This window comes from Epinephelus fuscoguttatus, linkage group LG13, assembly GCF_011397635.1.
Source record: "Epinephelus fuscoguttatus linkage group LG13, E.fuscoguttatus.final_Chr_v1".
Classification (NCBI taxonomy): domain Eukaryota; kingdom Metazoa; phylum Chordata; class Actinopteri; order Perciformes; family Serranidae; genus Epinephelus; species Epinephelus fuscoguttatus.
The window spans coordinates 7,337,643-7,351,227 of record NC_064764.1 but is presented as its reverse complement, the minus strand read 5'-3'; the positions used below and the strand labels follow the sequence as shown (position 1 = coordinate 7,351,227).

The 13,585-nt window shown below is 44.9% G+C and overlaps 1 protein-coding gene across 3 annotated transcripts in view; it reads left to right on the top strand.

The window, feature by feature from the left end:
• Positions 1-13,585, top strand: part of glsb (glutaminase b) — a 59,344-nt gene that overhangs the window by 5,502 nt on the left and 40,257 nt on the right. The gene's annotated exons all lie outside the window — the stretch shown is intronic.

The window sequence follows — 13,585 nt, the reverse complement described above, 5'->3', positions numbered from 1 at the left end:
GCTCTGTCTGGCCGTTGGTCTGAGGGTGGTAGCCAGAGGACAAGCTGGCTGTTGCGCCCAGGGACTTACAGAAATCCCTCCAAACTTGGGAGGAAAACTGTGGACCACGGTCCGACACAATGTCACTGGGAATCCCATGTAGTCTGAAGACATGGGTAATCAGGAGTTCAGCGGTCTCACGGGCTGAGGGGAGCTTGGGTAAAGGCACATAATGCACACACTTGAAAATCTGTCTATGATGGTAAGGATAACAGTGTTACCTTCAGATGGCGGTAGTCCAGTGACGAAATCCAGAGCTATGTGAGACCAGGAACGGGATGGTATGGGTAGGGGACGCAACAGACCAGCTGGAGGTAGATGAGAGGCTTTGCCTCGGGCGCAGACAGAGCAGGCGGCTACAAAATCCTGGACGTCCCGAGCCATCCCCAGCCACCAGAAACTTTGACGGAGGAAGTGGAGCGTTCTCTGGACCCCGGGATGACAGGTGAGTTTAGACGAGTGTCCCCACTGAAGAACCTGAGATCGGGCGGATTCTGGAACGAACCTCCGGTCCGGGGGAGGGAGGATGAGGTCCGGTTCACTGGTGTCCGATGGAGCGCTGAAGATTCGGGAGAGAGCGTTGGGCTTGGCGTTGCGGGATCCGGGTCTGTAGGACATGCTGAAGTTGAATCTGCTCAGGAAAAGTGCCCAGCGGGCTTGGCAGGAGTTCAGGCGCCGAGCAGAGCGTAGATAGGCAAGATTCTTGTGGTCCGTCCAGATAATAAAAGGAAGATGCGAACCCTCCAACCAGTGCCTCCACTCCTGCAGAGCCCACACCACAGCTAGCAACTCTCGGTTTCCCACATCATAATTTTTCTCCGCAGGAGACAGGCGGCGAGAAAAAAACGCACAGGGGTGCAATCTCTGAGTCTTGGGGTCCCGTTGAGATAGGACCGCTCCAGCACTGGAGTCAGAGGCGTCCACCTCCACCACGAATTGCAGCGAAGGATCAGGATGCTTTAATACAGGAGCGGAGGTGAACAGAGCCTTCAATCTGGAGAAAGCTGAAGCTGCCTCAGGAGACCAGAGGAAGGGGGTGCTGGGGGATGTGAGGCGAGAGAGGGGAGCAGCCACTCTACTATAGGCCCGTATGAATCTCCGGTAGAAGTTTGCAAAGCCGAGGAACCGCTGCAACTCTTTGCGGGTGGTAGGAATGGGCCACTCCCTCACCACCTGGATCTTTGCTGGGTCTGGCTGTAGCTGTCCCTGAGCTATAACATAACCCAGGAAACTCACTGACGAGGTGTGAAACTCACATTTCTCGGATTTCACATAAAGGCGGTTCTCTAACAATCTTTGAAGAACCAGACGGATGTGCTGCCAGTGCTCCTCCTCATCCCGGGAGAAAATGAGGATGTCATCCAAGTAGACGAACACGAACCGGTTAAGCATGTCCCGGAGCACGTCATTGATCAGGGCCTGGAAGACGGCGGGGGCGTTGGTGAGTCCAAAAGGCATCACTAGATACTCGAAGTGACCGAGCGGGGTGTTGAATGCCGTCTTCCACTCATCTCCCTCCTTGATTCTAATCAGGTGGTAGGCGTTCCGTAGGTCGAGCTTTGTGAAGATTCCGGCACTACACAGTGGTTCGAAGGAGGGGTCAATGAGGGGAAGAGGATACTTATTCTTAACTGTAATTTCATTCAGACCTCGGAAATCAATACAGGGGCGAAGGGAGGAATCTTTCTTTTTAACAAAAAAGAACCCAGCTCCTAGTGGGGAAGAGGACGGCAGAATGAGTCCAGACGCTAAGGAGTCCTGAATGTAGGACTCCATGGCCTCCCTCTCAGGACGGGACAGATTGTAGAGACGGCTACAGGGAAGGGTGGCGCCGGGAAGGAGGTCGATGGCACAATCATAGGGGCGGTGAGGGGTAGAGATAAGGCCAGATCTTTACTGAACACAGTGGCAAGGTCATGATACTCTGAGGGAACATTGATGAGAACAGGTTGAGCTGGTGCTGCCATCTGCCAGCGGGAGAAGGGATTGGCGGATCTGAGGCAGTGGGAATGACAATGGACGCTCCAGTTGGTTATGGTGGCAGATCTCCAATTAATTTGCAGATTGTGGAGTTTTAACCAGGGGAGACCAAGAACTATGGGGGATTGAGGAGAGGGAATGACATAGAGCTGGAGGTCTTCACAATGATTACCGGAGATGATAAGCGTTAGAGGGGCAGTGCGGTGGGTGACATTGGAAATAAGGCGACCATCTAAGGCGGTGACTCTCTTGGGAGTGGGAAGAGGCTCTAAAGGGAGATTGAGTTGTTCAGCTAACTCACTGTGAATGAAGTTGTCGTCCGCACCGGAATCGATGAGGGTCTGCAGGGGTAGAGAGTCCCTTTCCCAGAGGAGGCAGGAGGGCACAGAGATCCGTTGAGGAGAGCTGGAGGGGGAGGAGGTGTGGCTCACCAGTGCGCTCTCACCTACTGATGAGCCCTGTTGTTTAACTTATGAGGGCAGGTGGCGAGGAAATGGCCAGCTTGGCCGCAGTAGATGCAGAGTCTCTGAGCGATGCGTCTCTGCCGCTCATTAGGGTGCAGCTTCGCCCGCCCCACTTGCATGGGCTCCTCCGGGGGCAAAATGGAGCTGGCAGGGGAGGGTGACGAAGAAGAGGGACTTGTCAGGCCGGAAGAGGGAGCCAAACTACAGGGTCTGGGTGATCTATACTGAGTTCTCTCCCTGTGTCTCTCCCTCAAGCGGTTATCTAGGTGAATTACTAGGGAAATCAACTCCTCGAGTGAGCCTGGCTCATCTCTGGAGGCTAGCTCATCCTTAAGCTCGTCTGACAAGCCTCTCAAAAATACCCCCTTTAATTCTTGCTCCCCCCACCCGCTCTCTGAGGCTGCAATACGAAAATCAATGGAAAATTCAGCCACTGACTTAGAACCTTGAGTTAAAGAGAATAGACGCTTAGCTGCCTCCTGGCCCCCAATAGGGTGATCAAAAACTCTGCGAAGTTCCTCAGAAAAACAAGAAAAAGAACTTAAGACTGATGACTGCTGGTCCCAGATGGCTGTGGCCCATTTAGCTGCCTTACCCCGTAACAAGTTAATGACATAAGCTATCCGGGCTTTATCGGAGGGATAACTACAAGGCTGCTGGTCAAAAACTAAGGAGCAACGTAACAAAAAACTCCTACAATTACCTATCTCCTCAGCGTAAGGCTCAGGAGGGGGAACATCGGGCTCTTTGGGGAAAGAGGGAGAGGGAGAGGTGGCAGTGGTGTCGTGGGGGGGAGCCGTACTCACAATGGGAGTGGAGCCGGATGGCTGGGGAGGCAAGCGGGCGACGAGTTGCTCTGAGAGAAGGGAGACTTGAGGAGGTCCTGTAACGAGTCCAGGAGACCTTGCAACATGTGCTCATGCTGTCCGAGCCGAGTTCCTTGGTTGGCGAGAGCTCTCCTGACTGGGTCTGAATCCGCTGGATCCATGAATGGCCAGAGTATTCTGTGATGACTGTGAGGAGTAGGATCCAAAATGCAGACTCAGAGGGAAAAAGGGTGAACAGGTTTTATTGAGTACAAAATTGTGCAGAGAACTGAGGAGATCCGGAGTCGAGGTTCTGAGTGAGGAAACCGGGTGAGAGTGCTGAGCTGTGGGTTACGGAGAGGCACGGAGGGAGACACTGGAACAAAAAGCAGGAGAACGAGGGTTAGCACACGAGGAGCAAGATAAACCATCAAACTTGCAATATACTTAATTCTCTGGGAGATCAGAGGAGCCGAGATACCGCTGCGAGCAGTTGCAGATACTCTGGCACTGAGGCTAGAGACGGTGGCAGTCTTAACAACCCGTTGATTGCAGATGGAACACAGGTGTGCGCACTCAACCTCAGTGCAGGGCGGGAGGAAGGGAGAAGCCTCTGGAAACAGGTAAGCACAGCAGCAAACAACCCACACAGGAAGAAGGCTCCGGAAATGTACGTAAAAATAAAAGCCGAAGGTCAATGCTCACCACACCCTATACAGTCAGTAAAGCCTGGACATCACTGTCGGTCAATTTGTTTGTTTTTCATCCATTTCTTTTGTTATGAGTTGTTGTCTGTGGGGTTTTTTTAGCTGTTGTTTATACAACTAACAGGTTTTTAATAATTGTGGTTGCTGATGCTGCATTAATTAAGCAATATCACACGAGAGGTTTAAGCTGTTCAACAACAGCGTAAACAGCAATGCTGAGTAGGGAAATGTTAACAAAAGGCGATGAAATAAATTATTTAAGTATGTTATGTAGCTCCGCGAAAAAAAACAGTTCCCCCGGTCTGTTGCCAGGCAACACGGCACACGCCAGGAACTCACAAGCTAGCCTACTTTGTATTTACATTGATCTGCAACTGTGTAACTTCGTCCAGTTCGGCTAATGAAACATTGGCAAACCTGGATGTTGGCACGGCCGGATTCAGCTTGCATTCTCCCTCATCCTCATCAGTAGTACCTCATCAGATGATCACTGATAATTCCTGACCGCGTTCGCCTAATTTTTGCTCCTCTCCAGTTTGTCGAGCTCGGCTGATGTTACACAAACACATCTAGAGGTCTGCACAGAAGAGTCCTGGTTTTCCTTTTCCTCGTCCTCTCCTGACGACCACTCATAATTTAATTCAAATGTAATTTTGGGGAAAATATCCATCTTCTTGGTGTAACGCTATAGTGTCAGTTTGCGTCAATGTAGCAAGTGTGAGAGTTGGTTAATTAACAGTTGTATTTCTATATTTGTAACACCTGTGAGCAGAGTGATTTTACTGTTACAAGTCCCAGCGATGTTATACTCTATATCAGCACTCACGGAATGCCTCTCATCCAATCAAATTACTCAGTCGGAACTAACTGTTGTATAACTACACTTACGTAACTCATGGTTTCTCCTGTGCTTGGAGAACTCTGAAAAAGGGGGCTAAAAAGTCTCTCAAAACGGTGTTCTAAGAACTACAACTGTTGTTTGTTCTTACAGTATGGACAGGAAAAAAGGGAGGTCCTTAGAACTATGTTCATAAAACTACTATAAAAGGTTCCTCCAATCCAAAAATGCATCAAGTTACCTGAAAAGACGAGAACCAGTTTTATAGTACTTTATGTCTCAGTTATTTGGTTTGGTCTCAAAAACCTTATTTCAAGACCAGACCAAAGAGCGATGAATAAGAGGGTTAAGTTGATTTCAGCCCCTTAGTGTTTGCTTGTATTTGTTTGCTCATAAAAAAACAAAGAAAAAAATTCCTCCATTTAAAATTCACCTCTGCAATTCCATTTGATTAAATTATCTAGATATTTCTCACGGTACACTTACACATACACACATACAGCTGTAAAAGAGGTTAATGAAGACGAATCCTTATTTATTTTCTGTGTCTTTTTTTAATGGAATGTTGATCTTTCCAATCAATTGTAGGTAGCCTGTGGTTTGCACTTTCCACGTTATCATAAGTGTGTCATGCAGTGTGGGACACTGGTCTGGTCTTAGTCTTGACTTGGTCTCAACCCCAAAAAGTTTTGTTTTGGTATCAATACTCTGGTTTTGGTCATGATGACTTGTCTCGGCTTTGGTGACTTTGACTACAACAGTGAATAGAACTAAAAGGCAGCAGTGGGTCAGTGTCTTTGTTTGGCCTGGAAAAGAACCTGACTACATGTATGATGGCAGCCATACTGTGGCACTAATAATACTGAAGTAAAGCTACCCAACCACAAGTTGTATGAATGGTAGGATGTCAGTGTAGGGTCAGAGACAGATCTGAACAAACGCCAATTATACACCTATTATTATTATTATTATTATTATTATTATTATTATTAACTATTATGTATGAATATGTCACTGATCACATGATCTAACCTCACCAGTACGGTAACCTTGTCAAGTATTGCTATTATGTTTATGGTGTTATGACGAAGTTCTTAAGGAAGATAGTGAGTGCCTGTAAGGGATCATTCTGCTCTTATCTGCCGCCTAGTTGATACACTTTAAAAAAAAAATCTCAAGCAAGTAGTCAGACAGTGAAGCTCATGCTGTAGTCACTTACTGACAGATACAAAGCAAATGCATCATGAGCCTTAAAGGGACATTCCAGTGATTTAATATCACACTTCAATGAAGTTAGATGACTTGCAGGAGACTGATTGTAAAAAATAATTGTCAAAGTCAATGCAGATGAGGCTTCTGACTGTTAGCCCCTTGTATGAGTCAGTCTACAAAACATTGGATCCTACATTCCCCATGATGCAGGCAGCATTTTAATCAGACCTTCCTATGCTTGGTACTATAAGTGATCATCGTTTGTAACTGAGAAACTCCGCTGACAACGATGGCATCATCAACAAAACTTGTGCAGAGTCATATACAAGAGTCCTCACAGCCTTTGGAGAAGGCTGCATGACTAATAAGTGCCCCTTTAATTGCCCAAATACCTCCTAATTTGCCCTCATGTTTTCTGCAGTCGTGGCACAAAGTGCTGCTGTGTGGGCCCTGTCACGTCTCACAGCAGAAAGTGCACACACTCTTCCACTGCTGAAGAGTGTGTCAGTGGTTAATGAGCTTTTCACAACCTTGACTATTTTTCAGTCCTATTTGCAGAAGAAAATACTCTTTTTATTTTTTGAAATAGTTTTTATTGGTGAAAACAGCCATTAAAATAGGAGACAAAGGGTTGCCACTGTTTAGAAAATGCTTGCAAGATCCTTTAAGCATAAACTTTATTTTTTTATAGAGGTGAAAACATCATATCTTTCAGCCAGACAGAAGTTGTTGAAAGAGTAGATGATTTCCAGGTTGGGAGTATTCTTTGTTTTGGTGCAAGTGTTGAGAAAGCTATCACGTCAACCATGCTGAATTTACAGGGGAGGGGCACCACTGGCAACCCAAAAATCTGTGCACAGATTATTCAAATTATGATTGATGCTTCACTCATCTGTTATTCTATCTTTAATTCAATGTATGCCTAACAAAAAAGACTTTGAAGAGAATTTGAAAGTCTGACACATCTCACATCTAAAGACAATGTGAATTTTTAGTCACATACTAGAAGAATTAGCAAATACTGGAGATCTTGCATGGTCACTATTGGCAAGACTACAACTAGATTCCTTTGAGATTATTTCCCATCCTGCTTCTGGTGGAAAATGTTACACAAAACCCCCTTTAAGAAATATAACATATTAGCAATACCTAATGTGTCCACAAAAACAAGGAAGTCAAAAAACAAGATAAAAGGCATCATGTGTCAACGCTATTCCTGTCAACTGACATCAGTATGATCCATAAAGAAACTATATTTGCATTCAAACTTTACATTTCTGATTTTGTTGCCTCAACTCACTACCAGCCTTCGTTGGTTAGCTGTGCTGTTTTAGTGGGAGGAGATTCTGGGAGTGAGAGGTGGACTGTCTCAAAAATGAAGATTTCTTACTTATAATGATATTGACAAATACATGACCAAGCAAGACAAAACAAGAAAATCTTACTATGATCTTAAACATGGTTGATTTTGTTGGAACATTAAGACTAGAAAAAGACTGACATATGACAGCTCCACTGAGTTTTATGACCACTTTACACCAAACAATTGAGATCATGGGAGCACGCACCAACTGAGGTAAAACTCCTCTATTTTACTCCGACATTGGAATTTAGTCTGTCACAGTGAAATTGCTTGAAAAGTTTTGTGGTATAAGGCTGACATTACTCGTCTAAATGTAGCTGTCAGGTGTATCATCTTTGCACTCGTGCACATGAGTTTGCCATTTGCCTTGTGACTATGCAGTGCACCTGTTGACTGCTGTATGGAAGGGCTGTTGTAGTGACAGATGTCGGGTCAGTAACACTCGTTTTGAATTAGGCATGCCTGACAGACAGCATTTTAGTCATCTTGGTTTGTTTGCACATTTTCAGGCACAGTTACCTTGGCTGTATGTGGAGTGTTTACTCTGTGGAGAGCATAGGATGTGCCAAAAAGAGAAGACATGAAGACAGGGAAGAGTCGCAATCTGAGTCCTGAAATTGAAAATGCTGATGTGGCCGATGTGCTGCACAGCTACCCTGTCAGATCAGAAGCATCTAATCTGTACCTTGTAAAACTTCAGTTTAGTAGGGTACTTATGAGGGCAAGTTGGGCTTTTTGTTGAAATCTTCTTTAACATTAAAGGTTGCAACAGCATTATGACTTCTTTAATGTGATCCAAGATCATTAGTAAATTACACAGTTACTACTTGTTATCAAAGAAAAGAACTTTGGTTTGATTGGACAACTAAATTTGAAGATGGGTTGTATATTGAGCAGAGTTTGCCCCACTGCAGACCTTGCAGCTGTGTCATGACCAGCGTGTGAACAGGCCACAATGTTGGCTTTATTAATCCAAGACCCACAGAGGGCTGAGCGCAGCTAAAGACATGAGAATTCCTGGAATTTAGGCCTAGTCTGATACTGCTCCAGACACGCCAAACCACCGTGTTAGCTGACACGCAGTAGTGGGGCATTATGTTTGTGTAATCAAAATATCAGACATACAGAACTAGCACCAAGAAGCCTATGTAAATGCATGTGCTGATGGTGGTATTTGTAGTCCACTATTGTTTAGATTGAAAGGGTTTCCAAAACCAATTGGTGCTGTCTACTAGGGGTGACCCCGAATAGTTGATGATTTGGTGATTCGATTCGGAGAAGTCTGATTCGACTGCCAGTCTCGCCATCGAATCGTCGCAAAATGTGGTTATGGAACAAGACTGTACCATTCTGACTATATGAGGGTGCTCACTGCTGATAGAATGTATTTGTTTTCTAGTAATTCATGATATGATAAAACTGTTTCTAAACCTTTTGATGATGTTTTTGGATGTTTATCCTACTATTAAATGGAGAAACCTCTGTCCCTCCGTCCGTCTGTCATCATCCGTTTTCCTCCTCACTGCTTTGATTTCTTATTCCTCTATACATAACACATCCCCGGGTATGGACTAGTTATTATTATTTTATTATGCCAACTGAAGAATTAAATTTGTTTATTTGGGTGTTTAAGCTCTTTTCTCTGAGCTCATTAATCAATGAGGGGGAAAACAACATGATTCGACGATTAGTCGGCTAAAGGAAAAATCTGTCAAATCAGATTTGACTATGAAATTTTTAGTCGGGCACACCCCTACTGTCTACACAACACTTTTTTCTATCTTTTTCTTATCATAGCTATTCAGGTGCAAATGCTGTTCGAATAGTGTTTCCCAACACACAGTGTTGTGAGTGAGTGAACCATGTAGTAGCATGAACAAATGTATAGAAATCAATAGTTTTCATTAAAGTCCCCCTCCAGACACTTTTTTTTTAAAAAATATGTAAAAATACTTAGCTGTATTAATATTTTGTATAACATAGTATTCCAACATAAGATAAATTTAAAAAAAAAAACTCTGGAAAGAGTCTGGAAGCAGATCACTTACCATTCTCGATCCTGCCTTTGCCCCAACTACCACCGCTGCTTGTGCTTGGTTTTGCTGTCTGCATTCTTCAGTGCTTCTTGTGCTAGATAATCTAGTGAAAGAGCACAGTGCATTAAGATGAATAGAATTAGTGTTAGAGGAGACAACAAAGAGATTCATACCAAGGTTTTTTAGCCTTATTTAGACCCAGACTCAGATAAGCTGTTTTACACCGAAATCGGCAACAATTATGTTGTTTGTTAGCCTGTAACTGGCAGTGGCTGACACAGTGTTAGTGGCTGTGAAACATAGAATAATATCTACTATGATACACTGGCCTCTAGTTTCACAGACCGGGCAAGGCAGAGGCGCAGCGCACCTGCGCTTCGCCAACTGGGTGTGGCCAGGCGGATTTTGCAAGTTTGGCACACCACGTGGGCTGGCGCAGCTACTCCTCTTTCCCACCTCTGTCCCTCCTACCTGCGCAAGTTGGAAAGAGGGAGGAGAGAAGGCGTGGAGTGGGTTTTACACATCCGATTCACATCATACCAATCAAATGAGCCCCTCTCCTCGCCCTTAAATGCGCCGCGCGAAGGCGTAATGAGAGTTTACTCAATTTGCCATGGCAGAAGAGAGCAGCAGCGTCAGACGGCCAAACTTCTCCCAGGAGGAAACTGATGTTTTGGTCCGGGAGGTACAAGCTCGCAGTTTCCGGATATACGGAACTGCGAGCAGACCTCCACTGGCTCTCTCTTGTGCACGCACGCTCTCTCTTTCTCTCTCGCAGTCTCACTCTGTTTCTTTTCTTTTGACTTTTCTAAGATGACAGATGCTGAATATATACTCCCTGTCTGATGCTGTGGCTGTTTGTGGTTGGCTTAGAGGGATGTGAACTCATTAGTTTGCAGCTGTGTTAATCAAATCAGGTTGGGATTCCATTACACATGCCAAACGGTGCCAATCCCCTTTGATCTGACATCAGATGTGACGGGACAGTCGATATAGAGATTTATGTACTGATTGCAGATAGTTGCATTGAATAGTGGTTTTTGTGGGTATTTATTGCATTTTTAATGTGCCTGACATTCTGGAAACCTGCCTGTAAGGTTTTGGTGACGTGTGTGCACTGTCTGCCGGTCAGCCAAACTTCCACTTACACCGGCTGCGCTCTGCCTGCGCTGATAGTAGACCTGGTTTCAGCTGACAAGCTTTTAGCGCACCTTCGGCGAAGCCTTTTGGCACGAAACTGTCACTGCGCCAAGCTGGATCTGTCAACACCTCCCCCTGCTGCGCCACCACACCCATCTCAGCGCACCTCGGTCTGCCAAACTACCAAACTGAGCGCACTTCGGGTTGAGCTGCTCGAAACTAGCTCTGCACAGGGTTCGCCACCCTGCGCCACCCTGTGCCGCGCCAGGAACCTAGAGGCCATTGTGTTCACATTGGTTTGGTTTACATCTAAAAACTAGACACTATCCAATGTTTGTTGTCAAAACCTTCAGTATGCTAATGCTTACTCTGCCTTTTGTACTGACATGTCTGCTCTGTGTTGAAGTATTCATGTTTTTTTTGCCAGTGTTGTGTCAAAGTCTGTTCTCCTGTCCCTGTATTTCCAGTATCAGACAGCAATCAGCTGATTTTGTGACATACCTTATCTAATTTTTCAGGGGTACATTTGATTTTTAGATTTTAGGGGAATGCACAGACATCACCCCTTTCAGTAGATGAATATAAAAGCACCTCTCCAGTAGGGTTGGGTACCGTTAACATTGGGACTGGTACCAGTACCTGGAATTTGGTACGCTCGTGTGTGTGTCTTCGAGCGAATACAGTTGATTGCAGTAATGCAGTAATGTTTTATTGGACATCAACCTCACATTCATGCGTGATGAAGAAAAGACTTGAAGCGTAAATAAAGGCTACTCTTTTTTTCAGCTCGCTATTGCTCTGTGACTGACGAAACATTGACGTAATTCCACCATACCCTTAAATGAGTTGTGTTTAGTGCCAAACCCTACTCTCAGTGACAAACTTTCTACAGGTACAACTCAGTACAGTCAAGGTCAGACATTTAAGGGGACATAAACATAAAAACACATTTTTTAACAGATGATGACTGTAACTATGCCCTCACTGATGGTGTGTGTCGAGTAAATAGGTGCTTTGGGGAAGGTTACCTTGCCTCCTCTCAGTGACATTTTGTGGACACACCTCTAAAGTGAAGCTGTTACTGGAGTGTTTTGCTCAGGCTGGAGCTGCTGCAGTCCACATCATGTTCAGTCCTTGCTGCCACAACAGATCTACGCTGATACTCATCTCCCCATGGAAATTATGCAAAACACTTAAAGATCACTGTAAAAACAGTCCTGGAAACCATTAAAGGAAAGCTGTGAAACAGGCTGTATTATCTTAAAGGTAGGATCTGGAGGATTTTCAAACAAAACAAAATATAGACATATACAAATGAAATCCTTAATCATCACCTATGGGCTTCTACTCATGTGTGGTGGTGACTCTGTTTGCAGAGCTCCTGCCATTTAACTGTATTTTGATGTTTTTGTGAGCTCGGACCGCTTCTGGGCGGAGATTTCCCCAGCCAATGAGAGAGCGCAGGTGCCGTGCCCAAGCGTGTCTGAGCGCGTCCGAGCGTGCACCAGCGCGAGCCTTGCTTGAACCTCTTCTGTGAAGCCTTCTTCCGTACCTCCGGGCTCCGTACACCCAGGAGAGATGAGCCTGATAGGAGGGGCCAAATTTGAATGTGTGTTTACAAACAGCAACTGGAAAATCCTCCAGACCCTACCTTTAATACAGAGCTCTCTAGCCACCATGCAAACTGTATTTTGTTAACAGTCTCAGTGTGGACCTGTTTTATTTTAAATATTGTGCAGCTATATCACAGAGGAAGATATAAATCAGTTTGGTACTTGATATTTACTTGAATTAATATTAAATAACTTTAAATGGACAAGGCTCCTTTTATGAATTTTCCCCATTTTTGTGCCAGACTGGTTTTAGATCCATCATCTCCAGCTTTAAAACATAATGTTACCCATCAGGGAGCACTACCAACAGTAAATATTCAGTAATATTTTCCTGCATAATGAAGGCTCACATGCTCCACAAAGGGACACACACTCTCTGAGGCTAATGCTTCAGGGCTCAACAATAAGGATTGCCCGGGGTAAGTAAAACTCATGGTCAGGCATGTAAACTAACAACTCACTTGCCCGATCGGGCAAGTTGCTAAACATAGTAAAAGTTAATAACTAATTGATAAAATAAATGTATTTTAAAATGTGCTCTTCTGCTCTGATACAGCGGTCTCTCTGCCTGAAGTCACAGGCAAAGCTGTGTAACAATGTCCTGCCCACAGCCCCCATTGATATTATTTTGTGCGACAGACGCTTCATATAATAACATAACAATATACTATTTATGGTGTTATGCCATCGTGTCATTTCTGTCTCTACATGGTCATGCGTTAACAATTCTCCTCTCCTCTCTGTATCGCGCACGGTGGAGTTCCGCCACACACACAGGTGATCACTCTAGAGCAGCTCGGGGCGCATTTTCCTGACCAAACCTGACCCCGAGCCCGGTGCAGTTTGTCAGCTGACAAAGTTATTGTTATGGACAGTGTGTAAATAACCACCAACAGACTGCTGTAACGCACAGACAAACACGCTGCTCGCACAGCAGCTCAGCACGGCACTCATGCTGAGCTTGTGTTGCGTTCAGGCGTTGTCACGTAAATAACAACTTCCAACACTTAAATAGGTCATAGCCCAAAACAGCAGCATGTCAAGTGACTTTTTACTTTGTTATATTCAATAAAATTGTATGTTCCTAAATCTTGAGACACCTCATATGTAAGCTAGACAGACATTTCACCTGCTCATTACTGTGCACACATGTACTGTATGTACTTAGTCCTAAAGAGCCCTTCTGGTGCCAGTAGATACATAGAAACATCCCAGCAGGCTGTGCTTTGCAAGCATACAAAAAAGTTTCACACATGTGAAAATTATTTTTCATGCATGTGCTTCACCTCCGCTGCTACAACTCCATCCTAGGGGAAACACTGCTGTGTGTGTTTTGTGCAACAGGTGGATGTGGTAGTCTACTGGTAGAGTAGAGAGAGAGCTAAGT